We start from the raw sequence: 23,827 nt of genomic DNA, 5'->3' as shown, positions 1-23,827 counted from the left end.
TAATGTCATATTTAATTTGGAAGTACAGTGTTCAAGATGTTCATTACTGTCCTCTGAAAATCATCATGCCACTTGTGGATACCAAGTTTTATAAAATATATTTACATATTTTAGGAAAGAAAAAGATCAATTTGATTATATTTCAAAATCTCACTTCCGGGTTATTTATATTCTTTTAAATCTGCAATATTCAAGCCACTACATTTAAACTAGCTTCCTGCAGCAATGTTTCATGAAGGTGTGAGGAGGAAGGACTTATACTTTAAAACAAAATCCCAAAGAAAATTGTGACTGAATGTCTTCCAGAAGCAAGGGATATAATTAGACTTCAATTATTCTTTTGGATTTTCAGGACTGACAATGTTGTTGAACCTATTTTACCACATAATAAAAAATCAGAAAATTGGAAGCTTTGGTGTTAAATTAAAATAAATCTACTGAAGAGGGTTACCACTGAAATGAAGTGCAAAGTAGTCAGGGCAATACTTCAGGCTTCCTGTAAGCATCCATTCAGCATGTGATTGAATGAATGCTGAGATTTAATTTGAATTTTTCAGGGTATGTACCCTTATTCTGACCCTTAAAATGTAAAAAACTTTAGATAAATACATACACACATTAATAAAACAATTTACATACAAAATAAATATGAGTATATAAAGACCTGTATATAATTAAGAAAAATATAAAAATAAAAACATTTAAAATGGACAAAGGGTATGAACAGACAATCCATGGGCTAAAAAAACTTGAGTGTTTAAAAACAAATGAAAATATCTTCAAATGTAAAAGTCAGTGCAAATGAAAGTTATAAAATAGACAATCCACTGAATGGGAGAAAATATTTGCAAACTACCCCTATGACAAGGGTTTTGTAACCAGGATATGTAAGGAGCTCAAGCAATGCTATAGGAAAAGTCTTAATAATCTGATCAAAAATTGGGCAAAAGATTTGGATAGGCATTTCTCAAAAGAAGACATACAAATGGCAAGCAGACACATGGAAAGGTGGTCAACATCACTGGTCATCAGAGGAATACAAATCAAAAGTACAATGAACTATCATTTTACCCCAGTGATGTTTCATATCCAAAAGACAGGCAATAACAAATGCCGACAAGGATGTGGAGAAAAGGGAACCTTCACACACTGTTGGTGAGAATGTAAATTAGTACAACCACTGTGGAAAACAGTTTCGAGGATTCCTCATAAAACTAATAATTGAGCTGCCGTATGATCCAGCCATCCCACTGCTGGGTATACATCCAAAGGAAAGGAAATCACTATATTAAAGAGCTATCTGCACTACCGTTTGCCGCAACATTGTTTACATAGCTAAGATTTGAAATTACCCTAAGTGCCCATCAAAAAATGACTGGATAAAGAAAATGTGGTACTCATGCACAGTGGAGTATTCAGTCATGAATGAGATCCAGTCATTTCCAACATGAATGAAACTGAAGATTATTATGTTAAGTGAAACAATCCAGACACAGAAAGATATCACGTTTCACTTATTTGTGAGTTCTCAAAATCAAAACAATTCAACTCATGGACATAGAGAGTAAGAGGATCGTTACCAGAGGCTTGGAGGGGTAGTGTAGAGAGGGGAGTCAGGGAGAGGTAGGGAGGGGGTGGGGGATGGGTAATGGGTACGAAAAATAGAAAGAATGAATAAGACCTAGTATTTGATAGCACAATAGGTTGACTATAGTCAATACTAAGTTTATTGTACATTTAAAAATAAGTTTAAGAGTTACTGGATTGTTTGTAACTCAAAGGATAAAGGCTTGAGGTGGTGTATATCCCATTCTCCATGATGTGATTGTTTGATCATTTCACATTACACATCTGTATCAAAACATCTCATGTACTCCATGAATATATACAACTACTATGTACTCACAAAATTTTAAAACATTAAAAAAATAAAATACAATTTCTTAAACATTGAAATGTAGTAGTATCAGGTTTGGGGAAAGTTACAGAAGTTTGAGAACTCTTTACACTACTGGAAATGTAACCTGAAGTGACAGCTCAAGAGAGTTATTTGGCATAAAAATCGTAAATGTACATATCCTTAGAATAAACCTCTCACTTCTAGGTTATTACATAGAAAGTAACTCAGACATGCGTAGTGACATAAAGTAGATTTAATTCTTTAAGAAATGTTAATTTTTCATTTCATTTTTATATTTTGACCTAAGGTCAAACTTCCAGAGGCGTTTCTAGAATAATACAAATAATTGATCTAGGTAGTCTAAATGTTAACCCGTTTGCCTGTGCTTTTCTGCTGTTTCTCTGTCTATAGCAAGTTAATATTTTGAAACATTTAAGAATAAGCTGAAAACATGATTTTCCTTCACCCTTTAGATACATTAGTGAGTTTCCTAAAAACAAGAATATCTTCTCACTTCATCAGACTATAATTGTCAAAATCAGGAAATTAATATTGGTACCACATTACCATCTAATCTACAAACCTATACAAATTTCATCAGTTGTCTCAATCTTAATCTTTGTAGTATAAGTAGGTGCCATCTCAGACACTGCACAGTAATGTCATGTTTCTTTATCCCGTTAGTCTGGAGAATTTTTGTTTTTCAGGACACTTAACACTTCTAGTAAGTTATTTTGTGGAAATTCCCTTCATTTGAATTTTGCTGAAGTTCCTTCATAATTAGATTCAGCTTAGGTGTTTCTGGCAGGAATTCCACAGAAGTCATCCTATGTCCTCAGTGCATATATCAGAAGGCACGTGATGTCCACTTGTCTCACTAGAGCATCACTCATTTTGATTATTTGGATAAGATTATGTTGGCCAGCTTTCTCCCATTTACAAGTTACTATCTTTCTCTTTGCAATTAAGAAGTATTTGGGGAGAGGTAACTTCAGATTTTGTAAGTATCCTATTACTCCTCAAACTTTCACCTACCAGTTTTATTACCTATTTAATAATTCTTTCCTATACCTATTAATTTTCTGATTGTCAAATCATGCTTTTCTAATTATATTATTCTTTCTACATGTAGGAGGTGATTTTTCTAATCTAGGAAGACTGTTTCCTTCTTTTTATTATTCATTTATTTGTGTTAGTATTGATTCACTAATTCTTATTTTACTCAGTGGCTTATTATTTAATTTGAAGCTCAAAATATCCCAGATTTAGCCACTTGAGGCAGCTCCCATATCCTTTTGACAAGACCTTACCATTCTTTAAGCCCTGCCTTACCTTCTTGCACAAAAAGATGTTCAGAGTTAAATTGATAGCCCTTAGGCATTATAAAGCAATGTTGATTAATGAAATACTTGGGATGCAATCAAGTTTACTGATGGAGATTCAGCCCATGAAATCAAGAGGTTTGAGGTTAATTCCACCTTACTCCTCATGGTGTAATGTCAGTCCCATCTTAAACTTCATTAAGCCTCACACCAGTTCATAGTTTTGGGGGACTTTGGGGTAGAATTTAATGGGATCATGCTTAACATTGTGTGTGACACACTGTTGACCCAAAATTCAAATACATTCTGAGCATTAACAAGAAAAGTAATTGGAAATAAAATAGAAATTACTACCCATCCTTAACAATGTACATTCATATGCAAGGAACACGCTTTGTCATTCTGGGCACCAGACCTTAACAGAGAGATCATAGATCTTGCTAAGATGAAAATAGAGTACTTGTGTATATGAGACATAAAAAGATGGGTGCAAATATGCATATGACAAGTGCTGCATAAATGACAGATGTTTTCATTTTCTCCTTAATTGATTACATTAAATTTTTTGTCATATTGGGCTTTAGGTGTTTTTTTTCCCCCGACTCATTTTCATAGACTTGATTGTACTGAAAAAGACAAATAAAACATAATAATAATGGAAATGTAACTTGCTGGTATATTATTACAATATTGTATTAAGAACTGTATTCAATTAATAAACCTTTAGTAAAGTCAAAAGTACTTTTTTGACTAATCTAACATTTTTTTTCATTCTTAATCTAACATTTTTTTTCATTCTACAGGAACACTTTTTTGGATAAGTTTGTCAACCAAAAAGTCATAAAATCCATAAGTTTAGAAAGGAGAGCTTTATATCTAAAGATGAAGGTAAAAAAAACCTGTAGGCAGGAAGCAGGGCCCTGGCTGAAACCAAAAATTAGGTGCTTTGAAGGAGGGAAAGATGAGACAGGAATTTACGCTGAACAGTTTGGCTAAGTATATATATTTGACAGGCTATGGGAGGAGCTCTGAATATTTACATAGAGAGTCATGCACATGCATAGTAGGCAAAAATGGATGTTACATATGTTCCATGACCACTTTGGGGTGGAGACTTAACATTAAGATTATTTCAATTAGGCCCTGTATGTCAAAAGTTGAAGCAGAGGACGCAAAGGTACTCAGTAGGCAGCCTCCGTAAACTGGTCAGAACCACTCCATAGTCAGTGGTCTCTTATCAGGAAGGAATGCCAGCTGCTGTGCTGAAACCTCATAAAAGGGTGGCGGTGGGGGAGTGGGGCAACATTAGGCAGTTGATGGAAATCATCGGTAGAACAAATCCTTTGAAAGGGCTGGTTTCTGTTTAACGCTTGAGAAAGAGATAATGGTGGTTAGTGAGGAGTGTAATGAGGCATGACTTTCTGTCCAACTGTCTGTCTCATCAGTTTTTAAGTTTTATCTAAGGTCCCCTTGGACAAGAGGGGATTAGATCAGTTGGTTGGGCATCTTAGATTTTATTTTTATTTCTCATTTACCCCTTTGGCCAAGATTTGCCAGTCAGCATCAGCACCCAAACTTCCATTTCGTCATCTCAGGGTGTTCTGGCTACTTTCCTTGGGATTACCCAGTCCCTCTGTGGGAGCCCTGTGGCCAAGGGACTTGCAACGAGAAAACTTACAACCAATGAAATCTTTTAGGCCAGATGGGAATGGAAGTGGGCAGGCACTCTTCAACTCTTTAAACCTTTTAATCAGCATAAAAATCAAAACCCCAAAGCCAAAATAAGCTCTAAGTTTTGAGCCACAATGATCTTGGTTTTAGTTACAAATTTGAAATAGAGCAGAAGCATTTTGATTATCAGAACAAAAGGAATAAAATAGCAAGGACAATAATAACAAGTATTTGTAAAATGGATTGAAGCCAATTTCCTAATCTAGTCAAGAGGTAGCAAAAAAGATAATTAAGGGGGTCTGTAGTTCATAATTTTTGTAACCATTTGGCTTATTTGGAAATATTTTCTATGAGTTTCTACCTTACCTGAAGTGTTGATGTAAATACGCCATTGTACAGAATCCTTCTTGTCTGTCTAAGAGAAAACCTAATGTAGCCCAATTATCTAAAACTACTTGAGCCAAAGAATTTAGATGTTTGTCATTACACAATATTTTTGCATCCTCTTCAGCAATTTGCCCTAAGGCGGCTGACAGAACGTTTTCTACTCCCATAAACCAGGAACTACTATATACAGAGTTTCTGCCACCAAGTCCCTTGAGAAACTCCCAGTAATTCTCTTTTTAGTCTGTGGAAAGCAGGAAAACTTTTACAGTTGAGGATGATGAAGAAGGGGTTATAACATATCCCAGCGAACAAGAACCTTCTTGTGTAGACTGTTGAGGCAGTGGTGTTCCCACCCCAGTATGAGTTAATCAGCTCTTATGTCACATATAAATAAATAACCGGGGGAGAGCAAGTGATAGCCCAATAGGACGTGCTGATAATACTAAATTAAACCATGGGTCACCTCTCTCACCAAATTTTAAAAATCCATTTACATGATATTTTCTAAACATAAATATTGTTGACATAATAAGGAAAACTTTTAAACTTTATTTGATCTAGAATGCCTGTGTATACCCAGTAGTTGATTGATCCAAGAGGTCTTGTGGTGTACAGTGATTTTCTAACATTGATAACATGGGATAGATTAAAAAAGGGGGGTAATATTTGAGTGTGCAAACAATTAGACACAGAAAGTTGACAAGAAAAGAAATTAGTCCAGATGAGTCATGATGCCAGGAACATTGGAGAAAGTCTGTGATGGATATGTTTTTTATTTTTTTGAGACAGAGTCTCATTCTGTCACCCAGGCACTCTGTCACCCAGGCTGAAGTGCAGTGGCACAATCTCAGTTCACTGCAACCTCCGCCTTCTGAGTTCAAGCGATTCTTCCATCTCAGTCTCCCTAGTAGCTGGGAGTACAGGCACTCACCACCACGCCCAGCTAATGTTTGTATTTTTGGTAGAGATGGGGTTTTGCCATGTTGGCCAGGCGGGTCTTGAACTCCTGACTTCAAGTGATTTGCCTGCCTTGGTGGTTCACATAATCCCAGCACTTTGGGAGGTGGCAGGTATTAATGGGAAATGCTTATTGTGAATGGATTTAGAAAGCTCCTGACACATCTAACAATTTGGTAAATTGTCTCCAGTGGCAACCCTTTGGGACAATTTAACTAAATAGTTATCATGTCATTTTATACCTTGACATAAACGAACAATTACCAAGAGATGGGAAAAGGCTGTTAAGTCCATAAAAGGAAAAAGAAAGGAGACAAATATTCTATCTAAAAATTCAAACTAAAGAAGAAACCACAAGTTTCATATCAACTCAGGGGAGCTGTCAGACAAGTTTTGGGATTGTCTTTGAGATAACAGAGAACCTTACTAATAAAGAAAACAAGTCACCATACTCTTAAAAGAGAGTTTCATAAATCTTGTCAAATTCTGACTGTTGCAGAAGAGGGAGCTCATAAGTATTTTAATTATCTATGGGTGTCTAGTTATTGGGATGTACAGGCCTATCTCAGCATGGTGCAAAATGTCTAAGATACATAAAATTTCTACAGATAAATTACAATTAAAACAATTAGAAAATAGATATGCATTTAACAAGGTGGAAGTGGGTATCTCAACACTTTACGTAAGAAAATGACAACTGTGAAAATTCCTAAAACACTAAATGTAATAACCAATACAAGGAGAGTATAAGCATTCATTTCACTTCAGGCCTGGTTTAGAGTCTTAGGAAGTTTGCTGTGGTTGCCTTTCCTTGGGCCTAAGTACTAGAGTTTGGTCAACTCGGGTTTGGTGTCAGATAAGGCATTAAAGTTCATGATTCAGCAGTGACTGCTGTTTATTTCAGATATGGGATATGTGTATCTAATAGCAAATTCTTTGTAACTAAACAGTACCCAGGTTGGTCAATAATACTTGATAAGAGCCTTTTCAATGAGGCTGAATGGAGTCTTTTAACTGATGTGTTTTCCAGTATATGTAACCACCAGTTTGTAGGTGGTGAGATTGGAGATTATGGCCTCACTGGAAGCTGTAAAAAGATTTTCCCTGACAGTCCTCAAAGCGGCAAGTTCCTTGCTCGGGGAGTTGTACAGACTGCGCCCCCTGAAGGAGGCTGTCTTTGCCAATCACGGCTTCATGATGTACACATAGGTCCTGTGCCCCTCTGTACACCTGGACCCCTTCCCCTTCCTACTGAGACAGAGTAAATGCTCTGCAGACCTGGAGGAGAAAAAAAAAAAAGATTTTCCCACCTTGTGGTGGCTGATGACTATAGCTTTGAAGACCTTCTGGCGATAAGCTGGAAGTTCACCCGGTAATTGGATAGGATAACATTTCTTGGTCTAAAGGCATAGACCAACCAGTAACAATTTTTTTAAGGGTCTTGCTTTGTTGCCAAAGCTGGAGTACAATAGAGTCATTATACCTCACTGCAGCCTCAAACTCCTGGGCTCAAGCAGTCCTCCTGACTCCACCTCCCAAGTAACCAGGACTATAGGCATGTGCCACCATGCCTGGCTAATATTTTTAATTATTTTTACCCTTAGTAGAGACATGCTCTCACTATTTTTCCCAGGTGGGTAACAAATGCCTATCCTCAAGCTATCCCCCAGTCTTGACCTCCCAAAGTGCTGAGATTACAGGAATAAGCCACCAAGCCAAGCCAGTAACGATTTCAAAAGGAGAAAGTCAATGTTTTCTTATGGGAGTGAACAGCAAAATCAGTAACACCAGCAGAAGAGCTTTAGGCCAAGAGACATGAAATGTTTTTGTGATTTTTGCCAGATGGTTTTTAATGATTTTGTTAGTCTGCTCAACTAGCCCAGAGGACTGGGATGATAGGCACACTGACAGTGCTTTGGAATGGGCCAGGTTTGAAAAACCTGTTTCAGTACTTGGCTGGTAAAATGAGCGCCCCTATCTGTGATTTTCAAAGGGAATCCCAGGTAGAAAGGGTTTTCTCAAGTAGTATTTGGCCACTATATCTATACAGACAGCAGACACGCCTTCAGAGTTGCCTATGATTTTGGCATGATCTAGAGCCAAAAAGGATTTTTCACCTCTTCTGAAGAGCCTGTTAAGAATGAAGACTTTGTTCTAGTCCTCTTGGATAATACTATTCAGGCTCCTCAAGCCATAGCCATTATCAAAGTGGCTTGTTTGCAAAGGAAAGCCTCAACCCAATAAGAATAAATGTCACCATTACAAGAATATATTTGTATCCATGTGATGGCAATAACAGAATGAATCAACTTGGCCTTACAGTGAAGGGAAGTGAAAGTTAACTTGGAGGAGGCTTTAGGGGTTGGTTTAATGAGGGCAGGCATTGCAAAGTTTATGTACCTGAGAAGCAAGAGTTGGAGAAAGTCTCCAATAGTACTGTCTGCTCCACTGAATCATCTTGTCTGGAATGCAATGGGTCAGATTTTGTATGAAGGTTAAAGTCGGTCTTTAAAGAGTGCTGGGTACAACTGAACATCTACTTGGACCTTCCTATAATTTTGTCTGGGGGTTGAAAGAACAATTTTGTTTTATCTAATTCCCCTTTCAGCCTTTGAAACCATTTTTAGAAATAGTGAGAGTCTGGAAAAGAGATCTTCAGATGGGAAAGGGAATGAGGGAGAGGAAGGAGCCTGGGAAGAAGCGGGGGTAGTGGGCTGAGCAGCCATAACTGGGGAAGGAGTCAGCCTGCAGCAGCTGGAGCGGCCACACTTATTAGATAATTGTCTTTGCTGTCCTCTGTTTTGTCAGAGAAATGTCTGTGGACTTTGATAATGGCTATGGCTTGAGGAGCCTGAATAGTATTATCCAAGAGGACTAGAACAAAGTCTTCATTCTTAACAGGCTCTTCAGAAGAGGTGAAAAATCCTTTTTGGCTCTAGATCATGCCAAAATCATAGGCAACTCTGAAGGCGTGTCTGCTGTCTGTATAGATATCACCACTTTTATATCTGGCCAGTGGGCAGGCTTGAGTGAGGGCTTGCAGTTCCACCTGTTGGTCAGATAAGGCACCTGGCAGAGGGCCTGATTTAATGGTTTCTATCAGAGAAACCACCATGTAGCCTGCCCAATAGGAGATAGCAGAATCTCTGAGAAAAGAGCCATCTGCATACCAGATAAAATTCAGGTTGAATAAGGAAGTTTCTTTAGTGTATGTGGGGTGAGAGAAGGATGTCTATAAAGCCAATACAGTTATGGAGAACACCTCTTCTGATAAAGGAAAGAAGGTGGCAGGGTTAAGGAGGTTACAGTGAGCCATAGCTAGGTCAGGAGAGGAGGAGAAAAGTGTCTCATAGGAGGTCAGTGGACTACTTTTAAGACGCCGAGTGTGGTGCAGAGTGAGAAGGGCCTTAACTGAATGACAAACATGTACAGTGAGAGGGGCTCCCATTGTTATTTTTCAGTAGCTTTAATGAGGGTGAAAATGGCCTGACTGCTCTGAGGTAGGGCAGAGCTTCAGAATTGAATTGTTGACTCTAATATCCAATGGGCTAATTGTTACCGGCATGGAGCTGACTTAGAATTCCCAAGGCATTTTCCTCTGGTTTGGGGACAAAATGGGAAAAGGGGGGAGTCCTAATTTGGGAGTCCCAGAGTGCGGGGTGAGGCCAACTGATCTTTTAGGTCCTTAAAAACCTCTTTACCTTATGGGATTCAAACAACGGGGTCAGAGGAGAAAACTTTAAGTAAAGCATATAGAGGTCGTGCCATTAAAGAGAGGTTGGAAACCCAAGCTCTGTAGTATGTCCAAGAAACCCTCCAAGCTGCTTCTTGATAGTGGAGAGAGGGAAAGATGAAAAGGGTTGTTGTTTATCCCTGAATGGGTCAATAGGTGTCTGTGAAACTTAATAGAATTCTGACAAAACAGTAACTTGTCTTTAGAGATCTTGAGTCCCTTAAGGGCCAGATCATGGAGCAAGCGAAGTATGTCAGTAAGACAAGCATCTGGTGAGGGAGAGCATAAATGTATGGTAACAGGTACAATTGCTGGGGAAGCTTATATCCTAAAGTCAACTCATAAGATTTGAGAAACGTAAGTGGAGTTTTCTGTATATTTCCAGAGAATTACTGTATTAGTGAACAATCGGCCCTTTCACATGAAGGAAAAGGAAAATGGACTTTCTGGATTGACAGGGCTGCTGAAAAAGGTGCTAAAGGATCAGTAGCTGAGAAACACTGAGTGTTAGAAGGTGTGCTAGACAGGCGTGTGCGTGGGTCTGGCACAACAGGGTGTCAAGGCATAACACTATTAAAAAATCATTAAAGTCCTGAACAAACTTCCATCACTTTCTGTTTGGTTTCTAGACAGGTAATACGGGTGTGTTACAAGGGATAATGCAGGGGATTATGAGGTCCTTGGAGAGGAAATCGTTAAGGATGTAATTTATTCGGGACAAAGCTTCAGGATTGAGGGGATATTGTCTTATATTAGGTAGAGGTTTGTTGGGCTCTATTTGTATGGTAATTGGCAGTGCTGAGTGAATCAGACAGACATCAGTATTAAATTGGCCCAGAGTATATCAGGCAGCTTTTTAAAATCCAGGGGCTCAATGGCAACTGAGAAGCTAGTGAGTGACATGGGAAAGCCATGAGTAAGGTCCAAAGTCAAGATGTTCAAAGGATAGACCTCTGGAATGGTACCCCTCTTATGAGAAAAAGATATATGAACTTGATGCTTCTCAAAGAACTCTCTATCATACGCACAGGAGCAGAGGAAACAAGAAGTGGTGATGCCCTGGCTTTGCCTTAAAGATAGTCATAGGTTGATTAGTTACCCTGACCATTTTTATGGTTTGGTTACAACTATAAAATGCTGCTATGGGGAATCTAGATTCTAAGGGAAAAGTCACTGGTCAGCCCCTACCAGGAACTTTGGCAGCTTCTGGGGTGGGGGATATATAAAGGGTTGGGGTTGAGCATTAACACAGTGGCCCCAGTATCTATTTAAGTTCAGACTGTTTATTAATTTGAAGATCAAATTCTCCCAACTGATTTACCATTAGGAGAAGAAAAATTCTCTTCGCCTCCTCATAGTACCCCTATCCTTTTAATGGAGGAAGAAACTGTTCTGCTGGGGAAAGAATTAGTTTTCTTTATCATGATCAGAATTTTTTTTTGAGCCACATTTTCTATTTCTTGCAATCCTGTTTAAAATGCAGACTTCCTGTAAAAATAACAATCTATGATTTTTTTTTTCTGTCAGGCTCTACTGTGTCTTTTGCTACCTAGGTGGGGCTTGTTGTTTAGTGGAAAACCCCTGATACTGCTTAATGTGTAGGGCCATGAGTTTTGCAGTTTATTCCTGGTAATGAGTGTCTTAGCTACCCGAGTATGTTTCTTTTTCTGTTGTTTTTGAGAGGTAGTTGGACGTGAAAGCCAACTCATGAGGCCTTTTAGAGTCCAGCCAGAATCATGGCTTAACTGGAGTACTGGTTAATCTGCTTAACCAGAGTACTAAGGGTCTCATTGAAACCTGAAAGAAAAAGTGAGTTGGAAAGCTTGGCATTGTCACAATTTAAGTCTTTGATGCCCAAATTCTGTCTGAAAGTTTTTTTAATTGATTGAAAAAAAATCAGAGATTGGCTCATCTCTTTTCTGGATATACCATTGAATAGCCTTCCAATCTATTTGACATAGAAAAATTACTAGGATGTCCTTAATTAAATCTATAATTACCTTCCGAGCCCTTCTAAAGGTTGCTTCCCATGGAAGTACAAGATCAGTTTCAGGGTGTGCCAAACCCTCATGGTTCATCTATTCCCTAGCTAAAATAGTCCTGCTATCATCTGGAGCAATTGATAAACACTGAGAAGGCCTGGTTGATACATATTTATAATTAAGCCAAAATGGTGTTCCAATTCAACTGAATCTGTTTTAGGGTTAGGGAAGTCCTTGATAATAGGCATAAGATCAGTTTTGGACCAGAGGGAGGAGAATGACTCTACTGCCTGGTGGCCCCTGTAATTTGGGTAATTTGTAAGGGGGCAATGAGAAGGGTTGGAGGGGTGTGGAAAGGAGTAATGGCTCTAGGAAAGAAGGAAAAGGGAAGAAAGGAAGCTCAGAAAGGGTGAAAGATGGCAGAGAAGGATGTAGTGCCACTGGCATGAAAGGAGCAGTAGAAGAAGGCAGGTGGAGAGACATAGCATCTTCTTCTGTCTCGAGGTTGGAATCTAATTCAAGGCAGCTCTCAAGTTTTTAAATATACTGGCCAAGTTTCAAATTAGACTTTTTCAGCTTTGAATGTGTCTCCTTTAAAGAGGTCATCAGAGACTCCAGAACATGTTTAGAGTTCTCCTAGTACTAATTAATTCCAAAAGGTCTCACAGTGCCATTGAGAGGTCCAAACCCTCTCTGTTCTAATTGTGCAAATAAATAAACAAATTTAAGCATGTCAAAAGTTCCCCCATTATGACCAACAAAGCTTTAAATCCTCCAAGGTTAGCTTTAGCCAGGATCTCAAATATTCATAAGAATATTTCCCTGGTTCTTAAACATGTAAGCCACCAGGGTTCCTGATGTTGGCTGACCAGAGACTGTTCCCTTAGAGCCCAGGCTCTCCATAACAGCATTTACCAAAGGTGTCCCTTTGAGAAGCCACTGAGTTCAGTTGAAATGCATCCCCACCAACTGTCCCATGCCTTAGACCCAGGGCCAAGAGAAATATATCTTCCAAGGTCCAGATGAAAGGGAGATGTAGGAAGAAATAAAGTCTCCAAGATCTTCAGCCTAAAAGTGGGAGGAGATCTTGGGACTTACCTAGCTCTTTCCCAATGTGGTTGGGGAGACACCTGAGCTGTCATGCATGCATTATCTTCAGTCACACTGCAGGAAATCTGGTATATGTCACAAAATCTGTAAATTTAGAAAGGAGAACTTCATTTCTCAAGCAGGGGTATGGGAACCTCCAGTTGACACTGAAAAGCAGGCACTTCCAGGGAGGAAAAGATGAGACAGGAATTTATGCCGAATGGGTTGGCTGAGTATCCGTATTTCACAGATTATAGGGGAAGCCATGAATATTTACAAAGGGGATCAGGCACATGTGTAGTAAGCTAGCATGTATGTTATATGTCTCATATTCACTTTGGGGTGCAGATTTAACATTGAAGTGTATTACAGTTAGGCTCTATACATCAAAAGGTGAAGCAGAAGACACAAAGGCACTCAGTGCACAGCCTCCGTAAACTGGCACCAATTATTCCATGGTCGGTGGTCTCTTAACAGGAAGGAACGTCTGTTAGCTGCTGTGTTGAAACTGTAAAAAGGGAAGGGCAGTGTCAGGCTGATGGTTGAAATCAGGGATGGAAGATGTCTTTCAAAAAAGCTACTTTCTGTTTAACCCTTAGAAAAGAAAGCTTAATGGTGGTTAGCAAGAGAGTGGTATAACAGGTGTGTCCACCCTCCTGTTTCATTGTGCTGGGCACTCAGTTTTTAAGGTTTCTCTGGCATCCAATTTGCTGAGAGAGGATTTGTTCAGTCCACTGGAGGAGTTAGGATTTACTTTGATTTCTCAAGCTGCCTCATTTCCATCTCAGGCTGTTTCCAAAGCCCCAACCAGCAAGTAGTGACCCACACATCACAAACTCCTCTGGGCAAAGACAAATAGACAATTTGACCAAGTTCAATTGGGCAACTTGACCAGGTTGAACTAATCTAACTAATCTAGGAATTGCATAATGAGATAGAAAGAAGATGAAAAGTTAGCTACCGGTGTTGGACTAGTAAGAACATTTATGTTTGGGGCTGGTCAGTCATAATAAACTTTGTATATTGACAAGCAAGCAGTGACACTGGCCTCAGGAAGAAAAAATATGATGCAAAAATGCACATGGACCAGGTGCAATGGCTCACTCTTGTACCCCCAGCACTTTGGGAGGCCAAGGCGGGGGATCATGAGGTCAAGAGATCCAGACCATCCTGGCCAATATGATCAATACCCCTCTCTACTAAAAATACAAAAATTAGCTGGGCAAGGTGGCACGTACCTGTAGTCCCAGCTACACAGAAGGCTGAGGCAGGAGAATTGCTTGAACCTGAGAGGAGGAGGTTGCAGTGAGCCGAGATCACACCACTGCACTCCAGCCTGGAGAAAGAACAAGACTGTCTCAAAAAAATATGCATATGCACATCTTTTACATCAATGTGATGTAAAATATGAGCAAAGCCAAGAGAGCAATAGATTAAAAGCCAGAGAGTAAGACAGAAAAACACAACTGGTGAATGAGACTGTGCAAAAGTATGAGCAAGAGTGAAAGACAGGGGAGAGAGAGAGAGAAAGAAAGAGAGAGAGAATGTGCATGCACAACATTGATACACAATGATGGGAAGAGAATGAACATTTTATTTACCTGAGAAAAAGAAATTATCCTGCAGAACTATCACCAAATAAGTTTATCAGAAAATAAACAGCCTAAGAATTGGAGAGCTTATGCCATGAAGGGTACCTTACATCACTTGGCTGGGCCAGGTGTCCAGATATTTGTTCAAACATTATTCTGAATGTTTCTGTGAAGTTTTTTTTTTTAATTTAAATTTAAGATGAGATTAAAATTTAAATTGGCAAATTTTGAGTAAAGCAGATTAGTCTCCATTGTGTGGTTGGGCCTCATCTAGTCAGTTGAAGGTCTTAATAGAACAAAGACTTCCCTCCCCAAAGAAAGAAGAAATTCTGCTAGCAATCTGCCTTTGGACTTGAACTGCTGTTCTTTCCTGGGTGTCCAGTTTGCTGTCCTGTCTACAGATTTTGCACTTACCAGGCTTCCACAACAGTGTGAGCCAATTTCTTAAAATAAATCTCTCTCCTTTTTTGCTCTTTGTGTTTCTCTCTGTCTGTTTCTGTTTCACTTGTTGGTTTTGTCAGGAAAGCCCTGACTATAGCCAAAATAAGAAAACACAAGAATTAACCACTTATAATTCTTATATTTTGTTCCATCATGAGAATATTTGCATGTTTGATATTTTCTAATATTCCCATAAGTTCTCTCAATGCCCAGTTGATGAAGAAAAATAGCAAAATGGACGTCATCATTGATGATAATGGCTCCTTAGGAGGAGGGTCCAGGTTGTGACTATACCTCAAGGATGGAGGAACTACTCTCCGCATACTCTGAAAAATGGAGGTAGGAGAACTTCACTGCTTATCAAGCAAGGAAACTTCACAGAATAAGGTTGAGAAATCATTTGTTTCTGCATTCGCCAAATATTTATGGGACACCAATTATGTGCTAGGCATTGTTCTAGGCACTTGCAGTATGAAAATAAATAAAACATAGATTTCTACCCTACTGTCCCTTTGGAGCTTACATTCAAGAGGCAAAAGAGAGAGAGTTAAAATTAATATGTAAAGTGTTTGTATGTTAAAAGGTTATCAATACTTTGGAAAAAAAAGTCAAAGGGAGGAGAAGGGGGGTTGCATTTTTAAATGTACATGTGGAGATAGGCCTAATTGAGAAACTAATATTTTTGCAAGAAATTAGTGTGGTGATTCCTCAAGGATCTAGAACTAGAAATATCATTTGACCCAGCAATCCCATTACAGGGTATATACTCAAAGGATTATAAATCATTCTATAAAGATACATGCACAGGTATGTTTATTGTGGCGCTATTCACAATAGCAAAGACTTGAAACCAACCCAAATGCCCATCAATGATAGACTGGATAAAGAAAATGTGGCACATATGCACCATGGAGTACTATGCAGCCATAAAAGAGGATGAGTTCATGTTCTTTGTAGTGACATAGATGAAACTGGAAACCATCATTCTCAGCAAACTAACACAGATATAGAAAACCAAACACTGTATGTTCTCACTCATATGTGGGAGTTGAACAGTGAGAACCTATGGGTGCAGGGAGGGGAAGATCACACACAGGGGCCTGTCAGGGAGTGAGGTGTAGGGGAGGGATAGCATTAGGAGAAATACCTAATGTAGATGACAGGTTGGTGGGTGCAGCAAAGAACCATGGCACACGTATACCTGTGTAACAAACCTGCACGTTCTGCCCATGTATCTCAGAACTTAAAGTGTAATAATAATTTTTAAAATGCAACAGTCTCACACACACAAAAAAGAAATTGGTCTGGGTTTTATCTAGAGGAAGGTGACAACAGGGACATGGAACAACCAATGCAAAGGTCTAACCAGTGCGCATGCCTGGTAACTTGAAGAAACAGCTGGCAGTGACTGTAGTATGTGGTTAAAGCAGAATGAAGAGGGCAGAGATTAATAAGGAATGAGGTCAAGAAAGGTCATAAGAGAGGGCAGTTCTTTAAGAACTTTGTGGATCTTCACAGGTTGTTGTGAGGACTTAGCTTTTACTAGTAGTGAGATGGGGAATTGTTGAACGGTTTAAACAGAGAAGAGTAATAAAGAGAGCAGTACATGAAATTCGTAAGCATTCGCCACCAAGCTTCAACACTCATGAGCCTCCTTCCATTTTCTGTTTTAGGCTATCCCTCTCTATATTATATATATCCTTTTTTAATGTGTGTTTGATTGTAGAGTGCACAGATCTTATGATCAGAGTTGGATAACGTCAGACAAACATATATGCCTATGCAGTTAACACCCAAATCAAGACACTCAACATTTCTGTCACCCCTGAGAGTTTCTCTTATGTTTATTTCCTGTCAAATGTCTTCAACTTGACAGAAAACCACCATTCCCGTATCTTGAATCATAGATAGTCTCCCTTGCTCCGCTGCCTGCTTGTACCGTAACTCGGCATTTGTTTCCAGGAACACAGCTTCTGTGACTCTTATCTCATTTATGGTGATTTCATCCCCCGTGGAATTTATTTTATTTAGCTTATTTGGGGTACATATTTTTTCCAAAACTTGATAAAAATTGTAATTATGACTTTTTCTTTTTTTCCCTGCTGTTACTATGAAAGCAAACGTCTCTCATGTCTTCCTGTATCTGAATGTGATGTGGTACTCCCTGGCCGGATGGCAGCCCCAGACAGTGGGAGTAGACAAAAAGGAGACGAGGATGAAGGACCAAGCCATAGGGTGCTCCCTCTGGTGCTTGACAAAAACAGAATAAAGAGTTCATGGGATTGTCAAAGGGAGACAGATACACAGTGAGTGTCAGGAGACAAGAAGAGATGGCATCTGGAACTCCCTCTTCATCTACATTGGTGGAGGCAGGACAGTCTGAAGAAAAGTGGCTTTAGGTCCCTGTGTGTGGGCTGCCTCTTTGATCCCTGTTGAGGATATCTGGAGAAGCTAGATGTGATTCCCAGCATGCAAACCCTCATCATCAATGTTCAAGATGTAGAAGGTGATGGGAGGGAAGGTCTTTGTCTCAGTGTACAGGCATTTTCTTGAGAATATCATTTATTATGTAATGTAATCCTGCAAGCAGAACAAAGCTATCTGTTGAAAAGCTTCAGGGACAATTGTCTCTTTCTCATGGTTCCCAATCACAAACTTTCTACTTTCTAAAAGGAAACAGTTACTTTATTTGAGATCTAGTTTAAGAAGAAATATTTCTCTTGGGTTTGGCTAAGAATTTTTCCCCCAAACAAGTAGGCATCTGGTGACTTTTCCATTCCTGCTTCTAGTCCTCTGTGAGGCTCAAAGACATTATCTGCCTGTAGATCCCCTAAAGTATGTTGACACTCAACAAAGTCTTTTTAAACAAAACAGACTACTTTAAGTAGATTTCTGTTACTGGCACACAAAAGATTCTAAGAAAGGGAAGGAAAAATCCTACTGATTATGAGAGATGATAAAATGTGATTTAGGATTACCTGCACCATGTCTGGCTTGTATCTCTGGTTTCTAATTTTCATAGTTTTCATCTCTCTCTAAACCTACTTAAACTGCAACCACCTGCCTGAAAACTGATATTGCACATCTGAATATGGGCTTTTATTTTCCTCTTTGTTCAGGACAAATATTTAGCACAGACAAGGGTCTGTGTTTATTTACAACACTTATTTAGTGTTGTAAACTCAGTTATTAAGTGTGAAGAACTTTTTAAAAATGAAGTTTTGAATTTCTCTTTATATAAATACAGTTTTAACAGACAGATCAAATTCCCAGTGGAATATCTAGTGATGTCTCTATTATATGATTGAAACTCTTAATTTCAAAGCTCTTGGAACTATTTTAACTGATTACTGAGTTTTCTACACATAGGAAAGCTTTGATAATTCAGATGATTTAGATAATTCCCAGGTGATATACAAAAGCGTTTTTTTTTTCTTGTCTTTGTTTCTTACAAAACAGCACAACTAAAAATCAATAGCGTCCATACATAGTATAGCGGCAGCACTTTAATGAATTCATTTATTCATTTAACATATATTTCTAGTGTCCACTCTGAGCAAAACCCTGAGCTAGCACATGCTTCTATTAAAATAATTATAACTACCTTGGATTTTATGCTAAGTAGTATCTGACTGTGGTTTACTATTGATTATAACTTTCCCTAAAATCTTTTCTTATTATTATTTTAAAGACTATTCTATTGAATTTAGTACTAAAGTTCAGCTCTTCGGCAATTTTGTTCATCAATTCAGTACCTGATAAGACAGTAGAAACTAGAATGCCTTCAAGATCTCAATGAAATCTCCCCGGAGTGTAGTTCTGTTTACGTGAGTCTGAACTATACACTGAATTATAATTTCTTGATTTCAGGCTAAAAGGAGACAGAGAGGAGAATACAAAAAATTACTGAATAAGAAAAACTGATAAACATCAAATATTATATGACATGGAATAAAAAAGTAGAAAAAAGGAGACAGATTTACAGTTAGCAAGTGATGGGTCATTTTAAAAGAGTGTGAAATGGGAAAATTCAAGCAATTCATTATCTTGAATATGATAAGGTTTTGTAAGACTGGAAAGTCTTGGTACAGAAACATCGTCACCTTGGTATTTTTAAATTATGTTCAATTCTTGCCTGGAAAAATGTTTAAACACATAAATATGTTGCATAAGTAAAAAACATTCCTCTGCCACTTTGTCAGTATTCACTATGTAACATAAAAACAAATTTTCACACCCAGATTTGGTAACTTTGTTTGAATGTATGAAACAAAAATTCAGTAAAAATTATGAGTTTAATTTATATTACCTGAATACTCTAAAGCTTTGCTCATTTACAAATGACCGCTTTTCATTTCTTATTTTTATTTTCAACAACCCAGTCATTGTTGACATGAGCTTTATGTTTAAGGAAGGACTAAATTACAAAATTCCAAACCAAATATGTGGCTAGTATTTCTTTGGTCAAAAAGCACATCATCTTATTAGACAGAAAACTGTTGACAGCAAAGATCTCTTCATCCTTAGTAGTTCCCTTAAAAAGGGCATGATTTGTTCTCAAAGACATGCACCGGCTCCTAGCGGTCTCCACGTTATTTTTTTAAATGGGTATAAGTAATTTTTAGTTCATTGTAAAATTCTTTAACAGAAAAACTCTTATCATTTTGTAGAATTCTAAATGTATTTTTATTTATTCTAAACATTTGAAAAACCTTTATTCCTGTGAAGCCATTTACATTTCCTTTGTATTTAGAAGATTATTGACAGTAATTTAGTTTTCTTGTCTTTGTATTCTCAATTCTTCCAGATAAAAATTATGCTCTTCAGGAGATCGCATAAATGCCTAGTTGTTCTCTTATCTCTTCACTTTCTCTCTTAAACATTTTCCTCAAAAAGTTTACTCCAGACTTTCCAATGTGAAGTTCTTTCTTCTAGGAAACACGAGAGAAAGAGGTAAATGGAACTGCTTGTTTGACCTCAGTTAGTGATGACCTATGGTCCATGTATATCCAGATGCATATTCAGGATCAAGATGCATATTTCAGGACTGAAGAACTTATTCCCAGCTGCTGGGAGTGTTGCTAGTGTTAGCTGGCAGCACTCCCCAGGAGCTGCTCTCCCCTGAAGACTGCCACTTTCCCCACCTGCCCTGAGGTAGCCTGCAGCCAAAGCCAGATCATTCAGGGGTTATAAAGTCCAACTTCGTTGCACCAGCTGACCACAACTTTGCAGGCTGATCCAGCTTAGAGCTTATTGTGAAGCCTCTTTTGACACTGAATCGTAGACCACATTTTCCCTTTGACAATCCTTCTTCCATCCGTGCCCCGACAGGTGTTGATCCCATGACTGTCGCTAAAACATAACCCTCTGTCTCAGAGGCTGCTTACCCAGAAATCCAACTTACAACAGCCATCTTGTTGAAGCAGAGTCAGGCCCTTTCTTGATATTCTTAATAGCTCCTTGTAGTTATTGGTTATGTTTTTGTAAGCTACATTTCAGTGAAAAAAGAAAAATTAGGGATTTGCAATTTTCCCTTATGAACTTGATAGGAGTCATTTTTGACTACTTACCTAAGATCTCATACAGATATAATGTAAAATAATCTCAAGACTCTCCCCTCTCACTTTTTTTTTCAGGCCAGATACTAAGAAGAGGAAGAAAATGGACAAAGACACCCAGAAAGGACCAATGCTACAGATAGTATGAACAGCAACATCAATTTCTGTCATGACTACAAGGACTGGACAATGTGGATGCTACAATAAAAAGTTATTGAGAGAGAAAGAACTACTTAAGCTATTTCAGAACATAGAAAAATATGGATAAAGTTTCTCTTCTAGATAAAAATATTTTTCTAAAAGTCTAAATAAAATGCTAATAAATCAAGTCTAGTATACCCAAATAAACATATGCTAGGGCCTAATAAAACCTCTCTCAGGAATACAAAAGGTGCTTCAACATTAAGAATCTAACAACATGATTTAACAGATCAATATGTTAAAGGAGAAAAGAAATATGTGGATGCTATCAATAGTAGCTGAAAGCATTTTCAGAAATTCAGCATTCCCAGTAAAATTGTAAGAATAGAAATAAAATACTTAAATATGATCAAGACTAACAAAACCTAATTTATAACAACAACTAAAACACTGAAGGCTTTTATATCAAAATCAGACACAAGGCAGGGTTACCCCTTATTAGCATTACTTTAACAATGAAAAAGAAAAAATTTTAAGATTCATATAAAAATTGAAAAAGAGGGGCCTAATTATCTTTAATTAGCTTTAATTATAGATGATAGTCTTCTACACCAGAGCATCCAACTACTAAAATAACAGATTTGATTGATGTTCACTTACAAATGGAAATAAACTACATTTATAATTGCAACAAAAACTATAGATATTTTAAAATAAACTTAATAAGAATGATGTTAAATTTACATGAAGAAAACTACAACACTTTATTGAAATAAAATAATTGTGCCCCCCAAATAGAAAATGTTTCTAAATGAGACAACTAAAAATGTAAATTCTTCAAACATTAAGATATATATTTAATGAAATTCCAATCCATATTGAAATTTCTGGAACACTCAAGCAGTTTTAAATTCATCTTTAAAAATAAATGCTTGAAAACAGTCCAAAAATTATGCAAAATGTTAAAAGTGTATATTTGGTTTATATAATATGAAAACATACTAATATTAAAACTTATTGCAAAATAAAATCAATAAACATATCTAATTTTATTACTTTTATTGATGTAGAAATAGGTAAGTGTAAGATATGAGAAGGACCAGAAATTGATATGAATAGCTAGGACTTTAATAAATGACAAGGTTACATTTTATTTCAGTGGAAAATGTTATCAATATTGATGCTAAAATAATTTATCTTCCTTCTGACAGAAAATAAATCTGGTGGAAAATGAATTTCATAGTTTTTCCAAAAAGATACTGCCAGAGATTTTAAGTACCAACAAGGTATATGTTTAAGTAGAATATTTTTATCACCTTAGCATTAGGAGAAACCCAATAAAGGAAGAATAATTTTTTTACTAGACAAAAATTGAAATGTTGTGTTTTATGTTTTTATTTAAATGATAGACTCAAGTAGTCCCAAGACATATGAGATGGTCTGGATCTGTGTTTCTGCCCAGATCTCATGTTGAATTGAAATCGCCAGTGTTGGAGATGGGGCCCGGTGAGAGATGATTGAATCATTGGGGTGAATCCTTCATAAATGCTTTAGCACCATCCCTTTGGTGCTGTTCTTGTGATAGAGTTCTCACAAGATCTGGTTGTTTAAAAGTGTGTGGCATTTCGCACCCCCCCTTCCTCCTTCTCTGGCCCTGTAACTGTTTCCTCTTTGCCTTCCGCCACAATCAAAAGTTTCCTGAGGCCCCCCACTGAAAACTGAGCAGCTGCTGCCATGCTTCCTGTAATTTGTGGAACTGTGAGCCAATTAAAACTTTTTTTTTCATAAATTACCCAGTCTCAGATATTTCTTTATAGAAGAGCAACAATGACAAATGCGACACATGAAAGAGAACAATGAAAACCCATGGAAGGATATATCCCAGGTGTATCAGACAATGTGGACCCCTCCTAGCTGCTACGGATCCTTTGGCAGCTCTGTGTGCCTATCCTGGCTCTAGCATGCTTTGTGCGGAGATCCACCTGTGACATTGGAAGATTACTTTGGACACTACTGGAGCTAACTCATTGTTTTATTGTTTGTGTTTGTTTGTTTGAGATGGAATCTCACTCTGTCACCAGGCTGGAGTGCGGTGGCATAATCTTGGCTCACTGCAACCTTTGCCTCCCAGGTTAAAGAGATTCTCCTGCCTCAGCCTTCCTGAGTAACTGGGATTACAGGCATGCATCATCATGCCCAGCTAATTTTGTATTTTTAGTAGAGACAGGGTTTCTCCATGTTGGTCAGGCTGGTCTCGAACTCCTCACCTCAGGAGAGCCTGCCTTGGCCTCCCAAAGTGCTGAGATTACAGGCATGAGCCACTCTGTGCCTGGCCTGATCCTCCCACCTTGGCCTAAGAGAGTTGGAAATACCTGGCAGTTGTGGCTTTTGTACTGGACTGAGTACAAAGCCTTAGCTTTTAAGCACATACATTCCCAAAGCATTACTTACACTATAGAGTTTTCTGAGGTACTTGAAATTACATGCCACCTGGCTCCTTCCCCATTTCTACCCTGTCTCCTCCATTCCCTCACTGGTTGCTCCTGGGAGCAAATCTTTAATATATCACTTGCTTCTGAAATATTGTTTCAGGGTTTGCTTCTGGAAGAATTCAACCTAAGACACCAGGCTACCCTTGGTTACCTTCAGGGATAAGGAATGTGCCAATTATTATTTATATATGTTTTCATTGTTGCATTAATTACAATAAATCTTACTTTTCATTTAAAAAACAATTCAAACATTTTAAAAGAAACATCTCACTTTCAGTATCTTTTACTTGGCATGCTTTGTTTGAGATAGCCAAGAGAGATTTTCTGTTATAGCTTCTCGTTTATCATGTACAAAAATAAATGCATATAACTCTATTTCCAAAGCAGAACCTGATGTTATATTGCTGTATTTTCATTTATGATTTTATGCCAGAGTATATCCGAAAAATGCAAGACATTCTGTACCTGTACATTCATTGGTTCTTGCTTTAAACCACACAAAAGAAATGAGGTTTCAAGGTTCACTTTACTTCAACTTCCTTTATCACTTGCAAGGTAACAA

At 38.0% G+C, this 23,827-nt stretch overlaps 1 protein-coding gene across 1 annotated transcript in view; it reads left to right on the top strand.

The window, feature by feature from the left end:
• EPM2A (EPM2A glucan phosphatase, laforin) overlaps nucleotides 1-22,564 on the top strand; it is a 340,229-nt gene extending 317,665 nt beyond the window's left edge. Inside the window, exon 6 of the mRNA XM_054254493.2 lies at nucleotides 20,711-22,564. The gene's annotated coding sequence lies outside the window, so the exon portion shown is untranslated. The remainder of the gene's footprint in view (nucleotides 1-20,710) is intronic.
• The last annotated feature ends 1,263 nt before the right edge of the window (nucleotides 22,565-23,827 follow it).

The sequence above is a fragment of the Callithrix jacchus genome, chromosome 4, assembly GCF_049354715.1.
Source record: "Callithrix jacchus isolate 240 chromosome 4, calJac240_pri, whole genome shotgun sequence".
Classification (NCBI taxonomy): domain Eukaryota; kingdom Metazoa; phylum Chordata; class Mammalia; order Primates; family Cebidae; genus Callithrix; species Callithrix jacchus.
Note: the sequence above shows the minus strand (reverse complement) of the source record. Positions and strands in the feature narration are given on the sequence as shown.